We start from the raw sequence: 25,044 nt of genomic DNA on the forward strand, positions 1-25,044 counted from the left end.
GCTTTAAAGCAGAAAATGTCATTTGTTTCTCAAAACTGCACCAACTTTATATAATTGCCCTTTTAATTATCCCTAGTGGCCCATGAAATTTGCAAAACAGAGCATCAAAGGTTTGATTTACTTACATCTTGCACTTTGGCGGGATTCTTAATGAATATTGTTTAGTACTGATGCCGAGATGAAATTTGTAAATGTTTATAGTGAGGGACGTAGAAGCAGGCGGGAGTCTGGTAGTAAAACTGAATCAACTGGGTTCCTCAGGATGGAACAATATGGCCATATTCTTGGACCTAACATTCCGAAAAATCCTTTTTTATAGTGGAATTTTATTTTTGATTCAGGTCTGGGTGGATACACATTAAGTTTAGTTTTTTAGTTTCTTTTTTCTGCCTAATTAAGTCATCTCATCATTACTTTCCTGGGGCCTTTGAGGGATAATTTGTTTGTTTCTCGGCGATTTTGGATTGGGGTCAGGTGCTGCTTCAGAAATCGCAGTCTACGAGATGACATTCAGAACGGGATCCCTAAAAGCTAGCCTTTTGCACTTGCAGACCTGTGGGCTGATTTCAGACTGAGACTTTCTTAGCTCCCTGGAGCCCACTCTGAGTCTGAGGCCTCCTGGGACTGTTTTGGGTCAGCTTCCTTGAAGTTTGTGTGCAACGTAAAGTGCCATTAAGTGAAAAACTAAAAAACGACTCGTGAGTCGCTGTGAGCCCAGGAAGGGTGTGCATGGATGGTGCTGCAGTGTGAGTTTCGATCTCTCTGCAGTTACCTTCCTAGATTTTTGTCTTTTGTCTTTCATGCAGAGATGAAACACGGGGCTTATATCTTGAGTAACAAGCGTAGTAGTGATATAGGACATTGATAGGGAGACCCTGGAATTTGATTGCAGGCTAGTTCTCTGGGCACAGGAAGCTCTCTATTGGTTCTCATTGATAGAGATATTAAATAATCCTGGTGGGAAGGTGGACACCTGTGGAACATCACTTGTTAGGCGTCCCCGGGTTGACAGCGCACCAGTGATAACCGCCCGATGGGTGTGGCGTGCCTACTCGCATCTTCCTCGCCTGTTGATGAGACTGTCACGGGACAGAATCAGGACACTAACAGAACTGTATAAGATTACATCTCTTATTTCCCCTGTATCTACCTGACTTGTCATTCAGTCGGAGGGGCCAGCACCATGTCTCCAGAAAACCATGTTGGTTGTTGCCTGGTAACTTGTTCTTCTCAGAGTGATGGTAAAAAGATTGTTTCCTCCCAGTATCTCCCCTGGTAGGGAATGGAAGAAGATCAGTATTAATTACTTGGCTCATCATTGTTTAAGGGGTGCTTCGTTACCCTCCCCACCTTTCGCAGTCTTCTGGGGCTTTTCCTGCCCCTTGGAAGCTCTGAAATAGGATTTGTCAGTTCTCAAGCACTTCAAGATACTTAGTCTTAAGTCCTTGTGATGTGACTGTATCTGACTTTCAGAATTATTTTCTGTCTCCTTCATCCAGTTGATGGCAATTTAGGAGTGGAAATCATTTCAAAATTATTAAATTGCAGGCATTTTTAAGCAGTCTGTTAGCCCTAACCACCAGAAGTAGAAATATTTGCCTGTTCCGACTTCTTTTGTCTTACACAGTTACGTCCCCTGCTCTTACTTATTGTCTCTTGCAAATTGTATCTCTATTCTTGCTTTTAGCTCCACGACCTTGTCCTTCCTTATACAATAGATGTTGTTCTCGGTCCTCCACATCAGCAGTGTGATTTCTACCTGTCTGACATTTCCATTCGCAGACGCAGCTCTGTGCTCAGTCATCCTGCAGGCCTCTTGCGCACAGCCCTCGTGTCGGTGGCCTCGCTTTGATGCTTCGAGAGCATCTGCACGTTGGTCTTTTCCCTTTGGTTTTCCTTGGATTCTCTCCCATTTGGAACCCCCTTACACTACTTTAAACTTTCCTAGTACTGATTCTATTTTTCACATATATTTATGAAAGGAGGACCTCTCAGAAGGCAGGAGAGACCTGGGCCACTTCTATTACTTCAAGGCTGGTGATGTGCGAATGCGTAACACAAAGGTAAAACGGACTTAGGAGATTTATGGTAACTTCTCAATGTTTACCTTAAATAAGGTAATGTTTTCACACATGCGCACAACATATAATGCAGTATAATAGCGTGCAGCACACGATTTACCCAAAATAGTGCTTCTGATGTATTTAGGTGATGCGATGCCATAATGGACCTCAAGGTTAAAATTCTTTGATGAAGGACTGAATGCAGTCCTGTCGTATTTCTGTGACTAGGGGGTTAAATCTGATTTAGAGAAAGCATTAAAAGTCCAAATTTGTGACCCTATGTGGATATGAGTCATAGTCTAGGTGACTTTCTTACATTCCCGATGCCTGTTGCTTTTCCAGGCACCTTACACTACTTACAGGCTACTTTCTTCCCTTCCTCCTGCCTTGCTGCTTGTTCAGGCTCTGCATCTATCCTTAAAGCCCTAACGAATTCTTATTTGTTGTAAAAATTGAACCCACCATTTGGCAGGTTTCAGAACCAGCCGTGTCCCGCACTGTGTGCCTCGTTGGTCCACATGCTATCCGAGTCATTCCATCTCCGTGACTTCTTGCCCTTTGGAGACTCCTTCTCCACTTTTGGTGCCCTCACCTGTTTCCTGAGGTGTCAATGAGCTTCCTACCTTTTGATACCGGAAGTGCAGCCTTCGCTTCTCACCCCCTTCCTCGTACGTGATTCAGCTGAGGTTTATCTTCATGTGTTTGTTACTTTGTTCTCAGTTTCCTTCACACTTTATTGGTTCTTTTGGAGTCAGTCCATGTGATAGAATGTTCCTGTGCTCGTGCTTCTTGCCATAAATCGTCATGGCGCCATTAACAAGCTCATAGGTGATTGGGATGATAGCTAGCCTGGGAAGCTAGAGTCTGCTTCTTTTCTACACTGTTCCATGTTTTCTGTTCTGTGCCCCTTTGAGAGAGACAGAGACAGAAACAGACAGATTATATGTCAAGTCAGCCCATTGCTGAGGTGTCTTTGTCTCACATCTGGCTGTTTCCTCTTAGGGGAAAACCTTCCAGTTGGCTCTCGAGGACCGGAGGTGAGCTGACAGATGAGAGACTGTTAGCAGTGGGTGCTGCTGATCTGTTAATGGATTTGCTTCAGGGCTAAGAGATTTCTGGAACTCAGAGCCTTTCTTTTGTTCAGTTCTTGGGTCATCTTTGATATCAGAGAGGCAGAATTATCCCTTCTCTTTTTTTCCTGATGTCCTGTGCTCTATCTCCCAACTGATTTCTCACCCGGTAAATTGTGGCAGGTACCTGGAACCGTGCTAACGCAGTTCTCAATAAATTTGGCTGATGGTGTTGCTTTTAGCTAAAGTTGTGGTTGTTGTTGTAGTTAAACCAAAGAGAAGTAGCCTAGAAATTTCTTGAGAAAGGAGAGAACGTACAATTTATTGTTTTCTCTTTCTCTATTTTCTCGCCTCCCACCTCTAGATTCCTGGAGTTGGAGCTAGTACTTTACGGAGTACAGCTGGACTTACCCTGAAGCTTAGGGAGGGAGCTTCTGAATGTGTAAGTGATAAGGAGTGCAGTTTCTAGAATTAGATGAGCTGGGTCTTGCATCCCGGCTCACCAGCTTTCTCGCTGTGTGATCCTGTACAAGCTACTTGACCTCTCTGAGCTTCTCTTTCCTCATCTATAAAATAGGGAAAACTGTACCCATTTTAAAAAGTTTGCTGTGAGAATTAAATGCAATAATGAATATAAAAGCAGAGCCTGGTGCACAGTGAGCACTCAATAAATGTTACACAATTCCTGATAAAGGACTATGATCAGTTGCATAATTCTGTACATCCAACTGAACTACAATGTGATAACTGTGTAATGGACAGTTTTGTGCTTCAGATCCAGAGTAGAGGCTGATGACGAGAACCCTGGGGACCTCCCTGCCCTCGAACACAGTGTTCAGCAAACCAGCCAAGGAGGACTGAGGGATGGGTGCCAGAGCAATTAGAGAATCCAACCAGATCCCCTCTAAGTGCAATGTTTTCAGAGTTGTTAGCCCTTAAAGATTGAACTAATTTCCCTAAAAGACCATTCATGGCTCTCCATTCCCAATGTCAAGATTCTGTGGGTCTTGCGTTTCTCATCCTCATTTGACTACGTTCTGGAATAACAGATTTTGTATTTGTTGCAGTTCACTACAAATACTCCATGGGTCTTCGGAATTGATGTGTTTTGGAAAATATCACTTTTGTTTGCTTTGCTGTCAGAGCACAATAGCCTATTCTCTCTAAAAGTCACTCCAGCACGAGTCTCCAGGACTGTTGGGTGTCCATGATAAGGTGGCAAGCACGGGTGGCCTTGATCTTGGGGGCACCAATGCAAAAATTACATTGAGGATTAAATTATCCATTGGGTATAGATTCCCAAATGTTTTTTCCTCTTAAAACTGTCTCAGGATGTATAACTCGTAGTCATATGGAAGCGTTAAAGTCACTGAATGAGATTTTTCTAGACAGTTGCCTTCTCAGAATTTGGGTTTCCTTCGAGTGTATTCAAGCTAGTTATTATTAAAGAGTTTTGCGGTGTAGCTTTGAAAAGGGACTATATCTTCCCCAAGGAGTAGCTTATGTGTGACTAGAAGCTGGGCAGGTGGAGCAGCTTTATGTAGAGACATAGGTAACTTGGACTTTTCCACAGACGATTCTTCTAACTTTCAGATTAGGTTAGGCTCTCTGATTATAGGTTCACACAGCATCCTGTATTTTCCCCTAGCACTTACAATGATGGGTGATTCTTTTTGGAGCTGTTCTTTTAGCATGTGTATCTACAAAGATGGCAAGTTCCTGAATAGTCAGGAACGCTATTCACGTCTGTGTGCCCAGCACGTCACAAAGGATCTGGCACATGGTCGGACTTGATATACAAATTTATTGAACACTGGTTGAGTAGGAAGAGCAGGCGTTTTTATTCTTGCCTTACTGAGAATTTTCCATAACTGGCTATGTTTCAATTAGGATTGAATTTGGATGCACTGAACAGAAACCTGACTACAGTGTCTTAATCCAGGAGTTGGCAAACTTTTTTTTGTAAAGAGCCTGACAGTAAATATTTTAGGCTTTTGCAGGCTATGCAATCTCTGTCGCAACTCCCCAACTCTGCTGTTGTGACATGAAAGCAGCTATAGACAATGCCTAAATCAATGGGCGTCGCTATGTTCCAGTAAAACTTTGGGCAAACAGCCTCCAGATTTACCCTAAAGGCCACAGTTTGTAGTCCCCTGGCTTATTCAAATGTCGGGGGGAGTTTTGAGGGGGCGGTAATTCTGTTTAACAAAACAGGAAGTCCAGAAGTAGGCCCTTCAAGGCTGGTGCACTGGTCAAGGGAGTCCCCCAAGACTGAGCCCCTCCTTGCTTGTCAGTCCACCATCTTTAGCATATGGTCTGATGGTCACAGAGTAGCCCCTGTACCTTTAGACATCAAGGGTGTGTTTCCAGCAGGAAGGAAGGGAAAGAGCAAGGGACCAAGTTGTTTCTTCTCTCCAGATTTTGCTTCTTTGTGAAATAAACTATATCTTCCTGGACTTGCTTTCCTACTTTGGAAGGAACGTTCTTCCTTTGGACGTCTGTCTATATCTCATCGGCCAGGGCTGTGTTTCAGGGCTACTTTCTGTGACGAGAGAGCCTGGAAATGAAAATATTTTAATTGAGCTCATTGCTGCCCAAACGAAACTGGGATTCTGGTGCTGAGGGAGGAGGGCGACTGGAGATTGCTTATGCAACTGGCAGAGTCTGCTTGCTGTGGATTTGAAACTGTCCCCCAGCTCCCCCTTCCTCCCCAACTACTTTCTATTCAGGGTTAATTATGTTATGTATTAAGCAAAAGAGGCCCTGGTTATGCACCTGTTTGGCAGATTCAAATCTCAGCAGTTCTGCTCACTGCCCTGGTGACTTTGACCTCAGTTTTCTCTACCTTAAAATGGGGAACAAGAGTGGTACCTACTCTGAAGTTGAGAGGAAGTTTGAGAAGGTATATGAAGCTCTTAGGACTGTGCCAGCAGGTGATAAACACTCAGTAAATAGTACATGTCATCATTATCACTACCATGAATATACAGATTACGTTTTTGTCTCCACTTGCTCTTACTATCACAGAGATTGGCTGACCCTGTAGCCCAGTTGTTAAGTTCGGGACACTCCACTTTGGCAGCCCAGGTTCTGTTCCTGGGTGCAGACCTATACCACTCGAGGTGGCCATGCTGTGGCAGTGACCCCCATACAAAATAGAGGAAGATTGTCATGGATGTTAGCTCAGGGTGAATCTTCCTCAGCAAAAAACAAAAAGAAAGAAAAAACAGAAGAAAATGGAGAAGAAATGAATATAAGCTTTCCAACTATTATAAAATGTAGGAAGGATTGGGGATGTTCTTTCTGTAGCTATAGGCATTCCAGAAGTTTGTGAGCTTTTAAAAACTGACAGCCCCCCCCCCACCCCCCCACCCCGTTAGACAGTAAAGTTTGCGATAAACAACAATAGAACAATAAAAATTAAATTCCCAAAACCCTAACTATGGTCACACTCTCCCAGCAGCTGTTGAAGTTCTCAGCCTTCATGGTATATGCATAGATGAGGTTTTGTTGTTTTATTTGAGGTTTTAAACATATTTAAATCCCTCTGGGCTGGTATTTCACGGGCCGGAAGTCTGACTCTGTCAAAGGCTGAGTTGCCTCTGTGCTGTGTACACAGCAGAGAACTCCTGCTTTATCTCCTGTCCCTGCCCTACTGTAACCAGTGCAGGTGTGGGCAGAGGTGTTCTCAAGAGCAGAAAGGTGGGAGACGCCGACTTGCTGTGATCGTCCTGATTTTAAGTGAGTCTCTTTGGGGGTTTCCTTAACTCTTCAGCACTGGGTGAGAAGTCCTTTCTGCGGTGCCCCAGGCATGTCTGCATTTGCCTTACAAGGGCTAGCCATTTTGCAAATGGAGTCTGGAGGCCACCCAAAGAATCAGGCCTGGGGCTCATGAACCCAGCACCTTTGCCGTGGCTCAGGGTTCACTAGGTCAAATCATGGAAGCGAGAACCTTATTGAGAGAACACTTGTAAGTTGTGTTTGTAAACCAGTCACAATACTACAGTAACCACCCAAGTGTCATTTTTAAAAAGCAAAAGCCAAGCCTCAAATTAGCAGAGCCCCAGCAGAGATCTCTTCTCCAGATCCATTACGCAGGAGATGAGCTGGGTAAATACCGCAGACTCTCCCATTTAGACTCTGACCCTCGCTCAGCAAGGGGAGTGATTCGTTTCCCACGTTGGTTCCATGCCCACCTTTTTGCGAACCTTTTAATTTAAAAGAGACAGTGATTAATGATGCTTTTGATCCGCTGACTTTTTTTTCTTTTAAAGGGCAGCCTCTTTCTTTTCTACATAAATTTGATGTTGGAAGTAAACCATGAGTATAAAAATTATATTGCTTATTTATTTCTGGGTGTGTTAGGCATCCACTAACCCTCTTTCCCCCAGCCGCAAGCTTTGATCGTCACGGTGCAGGCTGGTTCTTATCTTTTTTGTGGTGTTAGCATTCAGTGTTTAGTACATGGTAGGGGTTTGACAAATATTTGTTGAGTGAATACATGGATGAATGAATTGATAAATAATCAGGACTTGTGTGGAGGGCAGTTCCAAAAGGATATTTCCAGATACGATGTGCGCCTTCTTACTGAGAAATGAGAAATATTCTGTAGGCTGTGTGGATGGGCTTTGTTTTTTTTGAGGAAGGTTAGCCCTGAGCTAACTACTGCCAATCCTCCTCTTTTTGCTGAGGAAGACTGGCCCTGAGCTAACATCCGTGGCCATCTTCCTTTACTTTATATGTGGGGCGTCTGCCACAGCATGGCGTGCCAAGTGGTGCCGTGTCCGCACCCAGGATCTGAACCGGCGAATCTCGGGCCGCTGAGAAGCAGAACTTGTGAATTCAACCGCTGCGCCACCTGGCCGGCCCCTGGATGGGCTTTGTTTTGAACCTGTGATGATCCAAATTAAGGTGGTTCGCTGTGGACCATCTTTCTGCCTGGTACCCTTGGTAGTAACATTGGTGTTTCTTGCCTGGGCAGGAGATCAGGCCACCAAACGCAGAGCCATTTTGAAGTTTGTGAATATTTTCACCGTCATCCTAGGCTACTTCTTAGTAATCCCAGCTTTAGTCTCCAGAGCTTGGTAACCTGTCTTGCTATTCTGTGCTTCTTTTATTGTGGGGATGTAGATGTCAGTAACTAAGAAGGGGACAAATATTGTATTAATCACAGCATTACATCAGATCTTAGCAAATGTAGGTTCTGGTCCAATTCTTTCAGAAATAAGAATCTTGTTGGGGATGGAGGCTTTACCATTTTGCTCAATTTTATGTTTTCTTCCTTAAATATGTAAAACTGCAAGTATTGGTCTTAGTTCCAGGTTGCGGAACTAGAAACTAAAGTTCGAAAGAAAACGGAAAACTAAGGTTTTTTAAATAATGTGTTTTATACTGTGTTGAAAACTTAGTGATAATTTACAAAAAGTGGCATCATTTGTATACTTTGTTAAGTATAGAATGCAGTCTGAAGCTTAATGTGCTGTGAGATAATTATTTGGACTCTCCGGCAGCTTTGCGAGGGTCCTATATTACTTTAAAAGATATAAATGACAGGTTGTGTAACTCCCTGCTTTCTTACCTTGAACTATCTTTTCGGGCTCTTTTTTGTTTCACCTTAATGTGCTCAGGGAACTCCTGCGTAGCTTAAAAGGACACCCAAAGGAAAGAAATGCCGTTAGTGGTTTAACAAATTCCAAACTTTATTAGCAATTTATGCTTAGAAGGGCAAGTGGCGTATGGTGGAAAGCTCATGGCACCATGAGTTGATGTACCTCAACTCTGATCCAGGTCTGCCCCAGCTTCTGGTCATGTGCACAACTGCCCACTTCACTCATTCCCTATGATGCATTTCTGCCCTGTGAGGAGCAGATTTCATTTTAAATTTAGGTGACCCAGAGAGGCTACTCAGTGTCAGGTTCTTACATTAAGGCGCATTTTTGCTCATATTTTCAATGTGGAAATAAAATACATCAACTGGATCGTACATTTTGATCCTCAGAACTTTTCTCATGCCCAAATCTTGTGTCATCTTTGAATTATTGTTGCCTTGTGTTTTGCTCTTACTGTTCACTTTCTTTTGAGTTCCAGTCTTATTTTCACCCCAAATTATGGGTTAAAAAGGTTAGTCCAAATATGGTACAGAAATAATTAAATTAGTTAACATTGCATATCGTGTTTAGGAATGTATGAACACTTAACAGACTCTATCCAAAAGTGTAAAACACAAATGATGGACAGTAGTTGACAAAAATGAACTGTCACATAAATTCTTGCACAAAACATGGCCAAAATGGCCCTTTGCTTAAAACAATAACAACAAAAAGCCTGGCGTGCCAGGTTCCTTGCATCCCTTCCCCTTTTTCTAAATCTTAGTTCCCTGCTGCCCCTTCCTCACCTCATCCTCCACCTGCCCTACCTAATTGGGTGGCATCCTGAGCCTCCAGCAGGACTCCCTGCCCCCCTACCCTCCAACATTGCTCACTTGTGGGCCTGATCCAGGCTCCCTTGTCATAAGGGGCTTGGATGTAACTCCACGTAGCAAAACACTCCTCATGGTGTGTGTTGGTTAATATGTAGTTCTAAGTGATAGATGCCATCTTGTATCAGACATGCCATTGATTTGTAAGCATTTTTGTTTTATCACACGCTTATTTCTATTAGTTTTTCTTCTTACCGATGTTCATCCACAAACCATCTAGTCCATCTGTAGAAAACTGGCAGCTGACTGGAGTCAGCCCCTTTTCCCAGGTGCCATGGGGTTCTGTTTTCTTCCAACATAAGGATCATAGAATTGGGAATATAGTCAACTGGGACCCTGGGACTGGTTCTGTGTCACCCTTGGAAGATAATAATAAGAAAAACAATAAGAATAATAGCAGGAAACATATATGGAGCATTTGGTGTGTGCCAGGAGCCATTCTGAATCCTTTGTGTATATCTTCTCTTTTAGTCCTCCTAACAACCTTATAAAAAACTCCTGTTCTTGACTCCATTTTATAGATAATAAAACTAAGACACAGAGAGGTGAATGAAGTAACCTCAGAAGTTCACATAGGGGTGTATCTGGGCATTAAGCCTGGGCTCTCCCGGTATCTACTGGAAGGCTTTGAATGACACGCTCACTCTCATGGGGCATTCCATTCTTAGACAGGGCTATTGCTTGGAAGGTTTCTCTGGTCCAGATCCACTTTGTGAATGTTATCAGTGACAGTTCTGGACACAGAATCATTTCAGTTCAAAAAAATAAGTTCCCAGACTTAAAGTCTAATCAGAGCTTTCCCTTTTTCTCCATTCTCCTTCCACATCCTTCCAGTTGCCAAATTCTGTTTATTTAGCCTCTAAAGTCTCTCTCCTGCTTTCTGTTTTTCTGCCATTGCCTTCCTAACAGTAGAATGAAGACTTGGCTCCTTAGCATGGCTTTCAAGGCCCTTCATACCCTGACCCTATTCTGTCCATCTTCTGTCCCTCTAGTCTAGCCTTCCACAGAATGACCGGGTGCCTCTTGTGGGACTGGCTCTCTTCTGGGAGTTAAGGATAGACACGAGTGATAGATTCCAACTTGGTCCCTGGCCTTGGGGAGCTTACATGAGACCACTTAGTCTACCCCGTTTATGCCCTGCCCTTGACCTTGTGCAGCTCATGTTATTGCTTCCTTTAGCTTTCGATGCCAATCCTCTTCTCTCCCTCCCCCCACTCCTCTACCTATTAACATCCTACTCATCCTTCAAGGCTTGGCTCGCATATCACTTCTCTGAAGCCTTTTCAATTTAACCCAGGCTGTGTGACTCACTCCTTTGTCTGGGCTCCCACAAGTGTGTGTTTGTATTTCATTATAACCTTTGTTCAAGTCTGCTCTGTATTTTATTGTGTTCTTTTCAGAATTGAAAGCCGCAAATTCTTGCCTGAAGGGAAGAACCTGTGTAACTTATTTTTATGTGCCCTAGAGCACACTAGCTAGATATCTAGTGTGTGCTCCACGGATGTTATTAAGCACAGCAGTAATAATTATCATTTTGTTGAGGGCCTACTGTACATCAAGGCAGCTAGATATTTTGTGTTGATTGTCAAGTTTGCATCTGCCAACCAGTTTGCTGTGGCTCCTGGAAGTCCAGAGTAAGAATCCACCTCCCTTCAACAGATACTCACATGGCTCAATTTCTTCATCTTTCCGCATCCTGGAAACTTCCTCTGTTTACTCACATCTTCTTTTTATCCATTCCATATTTTTTTAATATCTCTAAAACTGTACTGCAGAAAACTGGAAAGAAGATTCCTGATTTTCAGATTTGGACACTGGTCTTTTTTTAATAAGCATTGGCCAAAATTTTATGTTGAATTTAGGAACAGCCACATATAACATATAGGGGCACCGTATCACATATTGTGAATTATCTTGAACTCGAATTCAGTCAGCTCAGCTTCCTCCTGTGAACCAGTGTCAGGCAAGGATCTCCCCAACGTATTGGTTGAGTTCTTTGGTTGCAAGCAACAGAGATTAACCTAAAGGGAAAGGATTTTTTGGAGGAATAGCCAGTAGCTCATAGAACAGACAGAAGTTTGGGAAAGGATAGCAAGCAGGACAATTCCAGTATACAGGCAACTTGAATGAATTGAACAGCTTGTCACCATCACTGCTGAAATCATTGCTCCCCAAATATTTTTCTCTCCTTACACCAGTCTGCTTAGATGAATCAGAGGGGCCTAGTTTGTGTCACGTGTCTACCCCGTTGCTATAAGAGGGCAGGGGACCTTGGTTGAGGAGTCCCACCCTGCTTGCAACAATTGGGGAAAAAGGTAATTCCCCAAAGGAAAACGGAGTGAGAATAGATTCTGGATAGCTCCCCCAAATTCAACAAATACCAGCTATCCCAGAATTCTAATGAATAGTAGAGTTTATTGGAGAGAGGTGCAGAGTTTTGCTCTATAAATAAAGCCCCACCTTTTGTAGCTTTAGTCTGTCTTTCCAGCCAGGATGGTGACTCTGTCACTGACGGTATCAGGAAACTTCCAGTTTTGCATCACAGCAAGTTTGATGAGCCCACCTTTATCTTGTGTAGCTTCATCCAGTGTTTAAGTTACTGTGAAAGATGTAATAACAGACCCAGACCTGTAACTAGCTTACTACTGAAGACCTTTCTCCAGCAAGTCCTAATAAAACCCAAGCTCTAAAAACCCATCATCAAATAATAAAAGAGAAATAGAGTAAATGCACAATTCATGAGATTAATATAGAGCGGGAAGACAATCTTTTTTTCCCCTAATAATCTTTACTTTTATATCCTACTTTATGGGGGTGCTGTTTAATTTCATGTTCATTTACTTTAATTACTTCTCACGTGTAGTTTGCGGGGAAGTTTGCCGTTTTCCAACATCTAAAAGATGGCTTACTCGAGTTTCGTTTCAGACCCTGTTAGAATTAATATATAATAAAACCCAATGTGTATATTTCTCATTTTTCACCTCGAAGGAGTATTCATCGTAATAGAATCAGTTTTTCCGGGGAGATTTTATCAGACTTACAAGTCAAATTAGTCAGATGCATTTCTTCTGCTAATAAACAGGGAACCCTTACCCTGGAAGCATCTCCGCACTGAATTCCAATAATCCAGTGCTCCCTTGCCTCGAGGAGTCAACCTGTAAACGACCCAGGAATCAAAACATAAATTTATTAGCCTAAAAGGAGATTGTTAAGATGAGAGAGTTTAAGAGGAGAAAAGTGAAGAGAGGTCATAAAATCAGAATATAAATATTGGATATGTGTTAGATTAAAAAAAAATTTAGAGGGATAGGCTTTGTTCTCCCCCACTCCAAGCAACATGTTTTTGGGGGACAAATTTTTATGTGTTTTTAATTGCATTTATTTGGGTGTGGCACATGAGGATAATGCAAGATGGATAAGGGGCTCTTACATGCTTACCCAGAAGAGGCGTGTGTTTCTCCTTTAGGAGATAATTGCAGTTGTCTAGGATCCGGCCACGCTGGACAGTGACTGCTTTGATCACGCCCTCCGTTTTGATTTGCCTCCTGATCTGTAGGCCCAAGGTTAATTGTGGGAAGATTTTGGCCATGAAACTATGACAAGCCCTTACACGGATGGAAAGGAGGTACAGTTTCTTTCAAGTGCCTTTATTGGGGGCAGTATGATCACTGACTCATTGGTTCTTGAGATGAGTTTGTTCCAAATCCTCCTTTAAGTTTAATCCAAGCTTCTGTGACCTTCTCAAGCTTCTTGTTCACAAGTCTTTCAAATGTTGAGATGCTGGGCATTTTGTCGAGTTCATAAGTGAGAAATGCTTTCTTCTCTCTCTGAGACAGGGCCGATTTGGCCGTACGGAAGAGGTACAAACCTGGATTTCCCTTTACGCCATGGATAAGATCTGCTGTAGTGAAAGATGCAGGTGAATAGATTGCTTAGGCAGGAGCTGTGGGAATGCAATGGATAAATGACAAGAGAGGAATTTTTCAGGGCTAATGGCAAAGCCCTCTTCAGTGTGTAGTTGAAATTCACCTTCTCTAGTCTTTTTGCACAAGATGGAGAATAAAAATGGTTATGATTGATGAAGCATTCAGTGTATATCCAACTGTAAGTCGGACTAGAGGGACTTGTAAATCACCCAAATGAAAGATTGCATTATCAGGAACATTAATATGTAACAGTTAAGTATGTCATTGCTTATCATAAGTCCTGGCATTCACAGGGCTCCGTGAGGCTAGCCAACCAAAAAGAAAAAACTTTTTAGCAAACGCCAGGCCACAAAACCTCTGTGTTTGAGGCCAGCCCAGTGATCATGACTCTTAATGGGTTATTTACTTCGGTGTTCCCAAACCATCTGTAGATTGTAGTCTCACCATAGGGGCTTAAAGATTTCCCCTGAGATATTATTGGGAAGAGAAAGGTAGGGTGGAAACCAGGGGGAAGCATTTATTCCCCGTGAGAAGAGGAAGTTAGGGAGGAGGAAAAATAGTAAACAGTGACTTATTAAGGGCGTGGAGGTTAGGGTAGTTAAATGTTTAGAAAATTTTTTATTTCTTATAGATCTGTTGCCATTTACGTGGTTGACAAATTAGCAACTGTTAGAAAACCATTTCAAGAGGGTGGAAATTGGATCATTCTTATCTTTTTTATCTTTTGAAAAAAGTAATGCCTTTTCCTCCAATTTCCATATTTCCGTATGAAAATATATGAATGTTAATGTTACATGTGTTAACATTTTTCAGGGAGCACATACTTTTCTGCCTTTTTTTCATTTAACATGTTTATTGTGCAGGCATATATCCGCTGTTGCTCTGATTATCTGTCTCTCAACCATAACATGAAGTCCAGCACCATTTTAGTCGGGTGAATTCATTAATATTTTAAAAAATTGTAATAGGTGCATCACATCAGAAGTAAATCTTTAGTTATTTGTAGAGGGATTCGAGACGGGGAAAACCAAGGAATGGACATTTATTGAGTACCTAGTACATGCCGAGTACTATGCTAGACACTTCGCAGTCATTTTGAATTCATTATCATTCAATATTGATGATGATGATGATAGTTAACAATTATTGAGCACTTACTATGTACTAGGTCAGAACTTTGACAGGTATCTTCTCATTTAATTCTCACCACAACGTAAAAAGGTCAAATACTTCTATTCTTTCCATATTATTGATGGGAAACCTGAAGCTCAGAGAGGTCAAGCTAGTAACTCAAGATCACACAGCCAGGAGTTATAAAGCCAGGCTGGCTAATGGTTTTTCATTACCCTAAGCTGCATGCCACCTTGCCATGCCACGCTCCTCACACCTATGTATATGTTGCATGCATCCACTACGCTAACCTGCCTCCCCATATTTCCAAGCTATTTTTTCCTAACCTATGTTTCCTTTTTACAACTTCCCCAGAAGTTTATTTTTACCTTTCTTTTACTTCCGTGATAAAACATTGGGGGAATCCATGAGCACTACGTGTGGCTGGCTTTATCCCATTCCATCCAGGGCACGGAGATAAACAGCACTAAAGTGACATCTTTGCCTGCTCGGATGGTGACTTCCGTGTGGATGCTGCTGTCACCTCTCAGGGAACATTCTTATCCATTGCAGGATGAGCCAAAGAATCCTTTCACCAAGGCACAGCTCATATGACTGTGTGTGGCCTGTGCTCTGAACCCAGGCTGCTACAGTTTTGTGTTAGAACAAGAAACGTTTGTCACTCAGTTGGGGTTGTCCACATGTTGCAGTTGGGGCCATGCATGTAACCATTTCCCTACTGGTGGCCAAGTTTTCTGTGATAGCTGTTGGCCTAGGACATTTTGTTTCACCTCTCTCTGCTTCTGTTTCTTCTCCTCAAAAATTGGGATAATTGGGGGCCGGCCCAGTGGCATTGTGTTTAACTTTGTGTGCTCTGCTTTGGTGGCCCGGGGTTCACCAGTTCAGATCCTGAGCCCAGACCTATACACCACTCATCAAGCCATGCTGTGGCAGCATGCCACATAGAAGAACTAGAAGGACTTACAACTAGGATGTACGCCTGTGTACCGGGGCTTTGGGAAGGAAAAAAAAAAGAAAAGAAAAAAAAAAAAAGAGGAAGATTGGCAACAGGTGTTAGCTCAGGGTCAATCTTCCTCACCAAAATTTAAAAAAAAAATAAATCATACCTTTAAAAAAAAATTGGGATGATCATCGTGCCTACCATGTGGAGTGGTTGGAGACTGGGTGAGGGTAGCATAAGTAAATCGCTTTGGTAGAAGCCTTGCACAGAGTTGGCACACAGTGGATATGAGGTGATGGTGTTTTTCCTCTTTCTTCAGTGACAGTCTCTCAAATGACAAGGGAACCATCTTAGATACCAGGAGAATTGGCTAATTACACTTTGATTAGTCTAGTTCCCTCAAGGAAGTGATTTTTCTCTTGTCATTCCTGGGATTTAGGATATATCAATTAGCATGTGTTCACCTATTAGTAACAGAAAATCTCACTAATGGTGGATGAAAATATAAGGATATTTATCATTTACTTGCTCAGAAGTCTGAAAGTAGGCAGCCCCAAGATTGGTACAGCACTTGAATAATACCTGATTGCTGGGTTGGCATATCTGTGATTCTTTTCACTTTTCCCTCATGGCCACAAGATGGCTGCTAAAGCTCCAGGCATCACCTTTCTACACAGTTGCATTTAAAGGCACAAAGTAGGAGGGGGGAGGCAAGACAGTGAGAGAGAGAAAATTCTCTCTTTATATCTCTTTCCTCTAATCAAAGAGGAAAAATATTTTCAAGCATTTCCCTTTTCTATCTTTTGGCCAGAACTAAGTTAGATGTCTATCCCTAACTGCAGAGAAAGCAGGGAAGAGGAGCATCTCATTTTTTTCAGCTTGAAGAGAAGGAGGAGTGAGGGAAGGAGTTGGGATCGGGTGTTGTAACACTTCATACTTGACCAGCTAAGGTCAACCTAAAATCTAGATGATGCCTAGCAAAGGATATGAATGTTACTGTTTTCAGTTTTATTTAGGATGACAATGTATTTCTGGATTCCCACATTATTGCTAAAGCTGAATTTCTTTGTATCAAGAGAGGGTGGGTAACTCAAACACTCTTTGTTTACTTTCTTCATCATCAGGCTTTATCCCATCTCAACCTCTCTGTAGATCACCCAAGAAATATTTTGTAGATGGCTCAGCTTCCTGCTCAAAGCCATAGTTCTGGATGTTTCACGCCCTGCTCATGGTGTTGGGTGTGACTGCCCTCCCCCCAAAATGATCTTCGCTTCTGTATTTGCCCCTTGTGAAAGAACATACTGACAGCTGTGATGTATTTATAATGTCATGGGGCTGGGTTTACTGTTACTTTGTTACATCAGTTTCATCTTTAACCCTAAACTGAAAAATTCATCACACTTTGAGCTACAGGGAAAAGCTCCCCCTTAATGTGTGTAGTTTGCAGTTTTCAAGGGAGGGACAGAATGAAGAAATGTTACTGTTTCAGAAGCATTTCATAATGTGCCTCTCGTTCCAAGTGGTGTGAGTGATTTGAGTTGGTAGAACAGAGCACTGTCTCTAGCTGCTGTCTCCTCAGACCCAGTTCACAGGCAATGTGTTGCAAAGGGAGGAGCAAGTACTTTCTTTGACATGAAAAAAAGTATTTTGCAACTGGCTTCTTAAAGGGTGCACTTGGTTCCAATCCGCAAGCATAAATCTCTCACCTGAACTATACAATTAAATAAATGTACAATCCTAATAAAAACCATGATTAGAATTTATGTGAAAATTTTTATAAATATTAGAAGAAAAGATTCAGAGTAAGAATGGAGTTTTTAAAGAGTCATGACCAAACCCACTAAATTTTAGTTTATTGGTTTCCGATGAGAAGAAAATAAACTTTTTAATTAAGAAATTAATGTATAGAATCTCGAACCTGGAGCCAAATATCCATCTGCTAAGGATTGGATTCTCCTGAGTATGGAAATTTTGTGATGCTTCTAAAACTGCACAGTCCAAGATACAGTAGCCACTGGATATGTGTTGCTGTTTAAATTTAAATTAATTAAAATGACATCAATTGAATAATAAAGTTCCTCAGTTGCACCAGCCATGTTTCAAGTGCTCAGTAGCCTTAGATGGCCAGTGGCTACTCCATTGGATAGTGTAGGTCTGAATCATTTCCATCTTCACAGAAAGTCCTATCGGGCAATATTTCTCTTGGTGGGTGGTTCTCAACCAGGAGCGATTTGCCCCACCAGGGAACACTTGGCAATATCTGGAAATGTTTTCGGTGGTCACATCTGGGGTGGTGGTGTTGCTACTGGCATCTAGGAAAGCTGTTCACATCCTACAATGCACAGGAGAGCTCCCACAATGAAGAGTTACTGGCCCAAAATGTCAGTAGTGCTGTGACTGAGAAATTCTCCTCTCCCGGGTGGGTGGACCCTTGTGGCCCCCGCTCCTCAGGTGGCGTTTTAAAGCAGTTCCCACTACCAAGATTTCAGGTAGGCTGTGTTTTGATATAATATGGGTGTGAACTAGGGTGAAAACTTAAGATTAAGTCTGGAAAAGACTTGTCCCAAGTCCCGTGGCCCTAGTTAGAGGCAAGAGACAATCCATTGAGCTCCATGGGGAGTCCAGCTGACGCCATTGCAGCTGAGGCTGGAGAACTAAGGGGGCCATGGTGTTGGTTCCCCTCCTTCCTCTGCCTTCTCCCCTTCTTACTGTCCCACTTTCTGCAAACCGAGTGGAGACAACCATCTAAATCGTAATGGAGTGGAGTGGATTGTCCTTCCGTTCCCGGCCAGCATGAGTAGCTAGGACATCACTGTGAGAAACCGGGGTTCATGCTGACTATCCTTCTTGGCAGCAGGTGGATGCCAATGTGACATACCAAGAATCAGGTGTCCCAACCAGAGCCAGGTTCAGATCTGGGCTCCACTTAGCTGCTGTGTGGGCAAGAGCAGGTTACTTAACTTATCTGAGCCTTGGTCTCCTCATTTATGAAACAGTAATAGTACGCATCTTATAGGGTTGTTTTAAAGATTAAGTGAGAAAATGCATGTGAAGTGATTAGTACAGTCTCTGGCATATTAAGAATAAAGTCATCCGTGGCTTCTATTACTGTCGTGTTGTTATTGTTTGTGTTACTATGGTTCCTAGTCCCAAGAAAGGCTGACTGTATTGATCTGGGGTCCTCTCCTGCCCGTGGAGGAATCAGGACCCTGGGTTGTCAGTCTGGCTGGGCTGCAACCAGGGAGGACCTCACCCCTCCACCCCACTTATTCTAAGATCCTTTTAAATAGATTCCCCCAGACTCTGCCATTATTTTATCATCCTTGACTCATGTCGGTTTCCTTCATAAAATGTGTTGAATTTTGTGAAGATATGTTTGTGTGTTTTTACTGGTTATCTCTTATACACTTGGAGTTGGTGTTAGGCCTTAGGGATTTAAGAATTAATGGCAAATTATAATGAAAAACTGAACTCATGAGAATGAGGACAAGAAGGGACGAGGACAGGGATAAAGCAGCCCATGGATTTTGCATGCTGACTGGCCTGAATTGAAATCTCACTCTGCCCGTTACTCACTTTGTGACCTTGTGTAAATCATTTAACCTGAGTCTCAGTTTGCCGTATCTGTGAAATGGGAAGAATATTGTAAGAATTCCATGACAAATATATTGTGTTCTGCTTCAGTTAGATATTCAATAAGTGGGAATTTTTATAATGATTAAAGAAACAACATAGGAGTAAAACTAAAGGATGATTTGTGAATTTGTCACCTTTCCTTTCTATCAGTATTATGCAGAGAAGTTTAGCTATAACACTTGTCATATTAGCATATTTGTATCTTCTAGAATAATTTTACAGTGTGTCCAGCAGATTGAGGCTGCAGATAAGAATATTTGGTCGGACTAGTAGAAATTTTTATACCAGTGTCAATGGATCTGCAAAAGGGATTGAGAAAGTATTGGGGCTGGCAAGTTTGTGTTGACCTGTTTTCAGGAACCTGCTCAGCCCTTTCTCCTTCCTGACCCCTCACTGGTTATTTGTGATCAGTGACTAAGGACTGCTCCATCCTGCCTCCACATCCCCAGCACAATTTCTGTCAGAGGATGAAAGAACCAGATCTTCACCTCTTGTTCTTGAATCAGGTCGGGAAATTTGAGGCTGCTGTGTGAGCCAATTGGCTGTTCACCTAAACTGATGAGTTGGGCCATCCCTGACCTGAATCACCGCCACCAGAGGCCTAGAGACGAGAGTTTAAAAAGTCTATATTTGACTTCAGTCTGGAATTGTCTTAGATCTCTGGTTTCGTTTTCTTTGAGATCATCTTGAGTTCTTTCTGACTGTGGGTCCTGACATACCCTTCTGACACTTTCCATCGTTAGCACAACAGAGAACATAGGCTGATGACCAGGTTGCATAGGATACATGAGGTCTACAGATTTTGAGGATTAGCTATGGGAGATTGTTGGTTTGTGTGTTTTTAGTTGGTTTGCTTTCCCATAAAGGCTAATGTGTATTGTAGAGCTGGAGATCTGCTAATAGAACACAGACCTATTTTGAGTTCCTGTATTGCACCTTTTGGTTGCAAATAGCCCAAAGCCAACTCCAGCTGGCTAAGCAAATAAGGAAATTTCACTGGCTCACGTAATTGAAACGTCCAGGAGTAGGATAGCCCTCTGTGGGCATTGTTAGAAACCTGTCCTACGCTTGTGATCACCTCTGAGTTGCTGTGTCCTAGCCCCTTTCAGCCAGCTATCTTTTTGTGGGGACAGGCCCAATCCATGTTCTTAAAACTTTCAAAAGCCCAGCAAAAGGACAGTCTCTCTCTCTCCCAATAGTTGCTACCGAATACCAGAGGTTGAGTGTCATTCTGGTTTGGGACATGTCCTCCATCAGCCAATCAGTGGGGCCAACACACTGATTGGTCAGACTTGGTTTATGGCTCTACCCTCCGGAGCTGGGAGATGGGTCAACCACCCGTAAACCACAGGGACTGAGAGTGAGGAATGGGGCATTTCCCCAAGAAAAATCAGGCTGGGGTTATCAGAGGAAGAGGAGCGTGGGTGTTGGGCAGGCAAAAACAACGGATATCCACGCTCCTGTTCTCCTTTGATTTGAACTGCACTGGTGACTTGGGGAGAATCTCATGCCTGGTGGTGTCTCCATTTCGCCTGCAGAGCTGTGTGCAGGCCCTCGGCCTGATTTTATTTACAGCATCAGCACACTTCTCCTTTCTTGCAGTCATGATACCCCAGTCTTTCCCCCAGAGGTTGGAGTAAATGGCCTTCTCCGAGCCACAATCAATGGCATTCCGTAAGGTGTGACAGAAGAGGCCATCTGGCACTTGTCCCACTGTCGTTTCTCCCTGTCCAGAGAAGAGGCACATTCCAGGCAGAAGGTCGCAGCTCAGCGAAGCGCCCCTGTCTCTGAGAAGGCCCACCCCCAGATGGGTCTGTAGCACAGAAACGCCACTAGAGTCAAAGACCTGGCAGAATTCCCCCTTTCCCTTTGTGAAATTTCCCATCCAAATTGAGTTGCGGAATAATAATCAAAATGAAAATGATTTTTGAATAAAATTATAAGTTTGAGTGTTCCGCACAATACTTTCCCAAATATTGGATAGATTTTTTTTTAAGATGCTAGCTCTGAGATCACTGGCCCATTTCAATTTTTATTGAAACAAATAAACCCAATAAAAACACTTACGCTGAGAGCTGTAGTGCCACAATAAAAGAATCACCCTGTATTGAATTTATTGATTTATTTATTTACTCCAACTGGAAAATCGAGTATTGTGTTAATGTATTTTATAAGAATCACACTGCTCGATGAAATGGCTAATTTATTTTAGCGTATACATAAATAGCTAGCAATTTTCCATGAGACAGGCTAATGAAAATGATGCCATGAAATTGTCTATACTATGAGGAGTGACGGAGACGAGTTATTATTGGGTGAGTGCTAAGACGCACTGAACTGGCCATCATATCTTTGAACTTTTGAACTGCTACTTGTTTCGTGTGATTTATTGATTTTGCTATCTCTCTGTTTAGCTCAACTTTAGTTTTTGCCCAGCAGTGCAGATAAGTGGCATAGGAGATTTAATTTCATGGGTATTTGGGGTTCAAACCTATCTTTAAGAAGAATGCTAAACATGTTTTAATAAAACATGAGTTGCAGGGGTTTTAGGTTTCTGTATGATATGGATCTGATAAGAACCAAGGCAGTTGAGAGGCCAGCCCAGGGGTTCCGGGCTGGGGAGGCACTCTTTTCCTGAGCCCTGCAAGTTTTGCCAGGGCCATGTGCTGCATTTTATTTGCTCCATCAGCCCGGCTTCATTCTTAATTGCAAGTATCATTTCTTCCGCCGCCGGTGCCCTTTTGCTCACAGTGCGTTTTGCTTCGATGCCTGGTGCAGGGCTGGTTTCTGGGGTTCTCGCTGGCAGCAGCGCTGTGGCCCTCCTCCCCTTCTTGCACACCGAGGGCTGGCCACTATTTAAACACCCTCCTTTGGACAGATCTCTGAGGCGCAGCCACAGCTCTCACACCTAGGGGATGAAGCCGTGGAAGCTGGCTCAGCGTTGGGGTCCAGGCTGGCTCTCGCTGCTCCACTCTCTCCAGCTCCGCTCTCTGTGGTCCTCGGCCGCCCTGCTGTCCTCCTCAGCCAGCCCTGACCTTGGAGGGACATGTTTTCCCCCACTGCTGGCAGGGGCAATCTCATCCTGAGTGACAGTGGCCAGAACGCAGCCTTACTTTTTATTGTTGTCTTTGGAGCTGCAGAACTTTTCTTAAATATGTCATATCTCGGGAACTCAATCTTGTTGTGTTTTGTTTGATTAGCTCATTTCTAAAGGATGACTTGACAACAGTATTTTATGCTTGCTTTTTCTCTTTTGGGAGGGGGGTCGGAGGAGTGGGAAAGAGCTCTATCGTGTAAAAGTAACCATCCTAGAAATTTCAGGTAATAAATTTTCAGGCGCATGAACGGTTAAGACTCTTCCCTCAGTGACACAGTATGTGAATGTGGAATTTTTATGAAGGTAACGGTCTCTTTCTTTAAAAATCTGATTTATTTAGAGGGTACTTTTAAATGACCAAGTAATTTTAACCTTCGGAGAGAGATTGCGGTGGGTGGGGGGGGTGAGTGGAGGAGGCTTGGATCTTTGCTAGGCTTTGAAAATTCACATCCCCTTTAATGATTAAACTGGCAGGCTCTTTATTTGGATGTTAAAAGCTTTTTCTTACATTGCAAACATTCTCGGCAAATTTACAGTCAGATTTTGGAAACAGCTAACACTTAAAAAAAAAAAAGTGGGGGGGCGGGGAGGAGGGCCTGTTTGAACTAGGAAACAAAATTAGTGGGAATGGCTGAAAAGACAGGACTGACCCCAACACCATTAGCTGGAAAAAAAAAATTCCATTTCATTGCAACTATGTTATTGTTTACTTTACCATACACATCCTAATATGGTTACCTCCCTGTCAGAGGCGGCCAAGCCCAGGGGTTGAGAGGCCCCCTCCGGGAGAAAGCTTCTAACTGCCGCTCAGACAATAAGAAACAAACGGTACAACTCCACAAAAGGCTTCCCGGAAAATAAGTGTCAAATAAATCCTACAGAACTCTCGCTTCTGCCACTGAGCTCTGTATATGCAAACCTGTTTTATGCCATCTCTGCCCTGGCTGAGCTGCGTTTTTTTGGAAATAAGCCACTGCATTTTCTTTTTTCTTTTTTCCTTTTTTTTTTTTCTTCTTTTTCTCACTTCATCTGAGGGCTCTGGATTAATTCCTTGAGACATATCTTTGCATACATGTCTCATGAGTTATGTTTCCTGGAGCCTTTTACTAGGAACATTAAGGTAAGAATGTTGATTTAGCCCGGGACCTTTGTCACTCAAACTAATGCTCATCAGTGATATAGACATTGGAAAGAAATATTGCGGAGGTCTTTTGTGGTCCCCCTCCCAAACGGAGAGGTGTAGTTGCTTTTAATTGTCATGCATGGATTCGGGGGGAAAAATGCCACCAGTTGTGGATGAGATGGAGCAGAGAGGTGTACTCACTGGTGTAAACAGTAGAGCAGACACCCCGGCCGTGTGGCAGCCACAACAGTTTCATTAGAAGGCTCTTCCTGTTGTTTCTTCCAATTCTTCTTCTCTACTTGTGGTATTTCTGTTTCTCTTCTTCTTCTTTTTTTTCTTCAACTCTCCTGATCTTTTCCAAATCCTCATGGTCTTGAGGCTTGCCTGTTATTATCTGCAACTCCAGAACAAAGGTAGGTTGCTCAACTCTGTGCTTCGGGGGAGGGCCAAGTTATTTTGGGAGGGATGTCTTCCTAATGCATGAGTGGCTGACCTAAAAGGGGGGGTGGGGTGGGGTGGGGAAATCATGCTTGGAGCGGGGGGAAGAGAGAGCACGCACTGTGGCAGCTTTTATGTAGTGGAGTTTATTTTTATGCAACTTAAAGAAGCGGCAGCATCTTTAGGAGAATGGACTCGTTAGCTCCTGAAATTCTACACTTGATGTCACACTGATGTGTACGTTGCCTTCCCAGACTGGGGTTCAGGCATCTGGGGATCCTTGAATTTATGGCAGCAGATGAGATTTCCTGGTTGGAGTCTACATTCAGTTTATCCAAATTAAATAAAGGATCTAGGATTTTATTTTTTCCTTTTCTTTTGCATTTTAATGTAAAGGTGTGAGTGTTTGGGTGACTGGCATATGTCCTTTTTCTTTTTCCTGTGGTCTAATTGCTTTAATTCCCTGGACACCTTCGCTTATTTCTCAATGATTTTGTTCTCTAATTTTGCGTAATCCATTGCTCTGTTAGAGCCAAGGTGGAGGTTTGCGTTTTTTAACTAATTGTGCCTTGCTGGGTGGACATACATTAGAAAGAGTAAAGACCACGAGAAATTCATCTCCACCTGAAAAGGGAACGGGAATAGAATGGTGCAGATTCATAATTGAAAACAAGAACAAATTAAGCCTTAGTGAAGGATATTACAGGCTATTAATCATAATAAATATGTTTGGCAACGTTGTGTTTGCGTTCTGTAGTTTTCAGCTAAAAAAAAAAAATCAAAGTCAGTGATCAGAAGAGAGAATAGTTCTTTGGCTTGTGAGATGCTAGGCGGCTGTAGTTGTTCATTAGTTCAAACCGCATTAGAAGTGAGCAGTTTGTTCCAGAATCGAATATGTTGTTCCCAAGCAGATTTGAATACGTCCCCATCCAAAGGCGAACCCGGGTTCATGCCACAGTGCTTGGCTTTTTCTGAACATTTCAGCTTCAGCACAGAATTCAAGTGCGAAGAATTTTATTTTACATCATTACGACGCTCGCACATTGGTGTTGGTTTCTTGGCTACAGATCGTCTCTGTGCATGCACTGTAGCCCCGTCAAGGTGAAGCTCTTTGAAAAATAGAAATCCAATGTATTTAACCA

The 25,044-nt window shown here is 42.8% G+C and overlaps 1 protein-coding gene across 10 annotated transcripts in view; it reads left to right on the forward strand.

Annotated features, from left to right (window-relative positions):
• Window positions 1-25,044, forward strand: part of FOXP1 (forkhead box P1) — a 412,016-nt gene that overhangs the window by 120,886 nt on the left and 266,086 nt on the right. The window contains exon 1 of one of the 10 annotated variants that reach the window (XM_070576791.1): window positions 23,029-23,461. The exons of 7 other annotated variants lie outside the window; for them this stretch is intronic. The gene's annotated coding sequence lies outside the window, so the exon portion shown is untranslated. Of the gene's footprint in view, window positions 1-23,028; window positions 23,462-25,044 lie in introns of those variants that run through there. 2 more of the 10 variants (XM_070576795.1, XM_070576798.1) reach the window with 2 other exon arrangements.

This window comes from Equus przewalskii, chromosome 15 (genome assembly GCF_037783145.1).
Source record: "Equus przewalskii isolate Varuska chromosome 15, EquPr2, whole genome shotgun sequence".
Taxonomy (NCBI): Eukaryota; Metazoa; Chordata; class Mammalia; order Perissodactyla; family Equidae; genus Equus; species Equus przewalskii.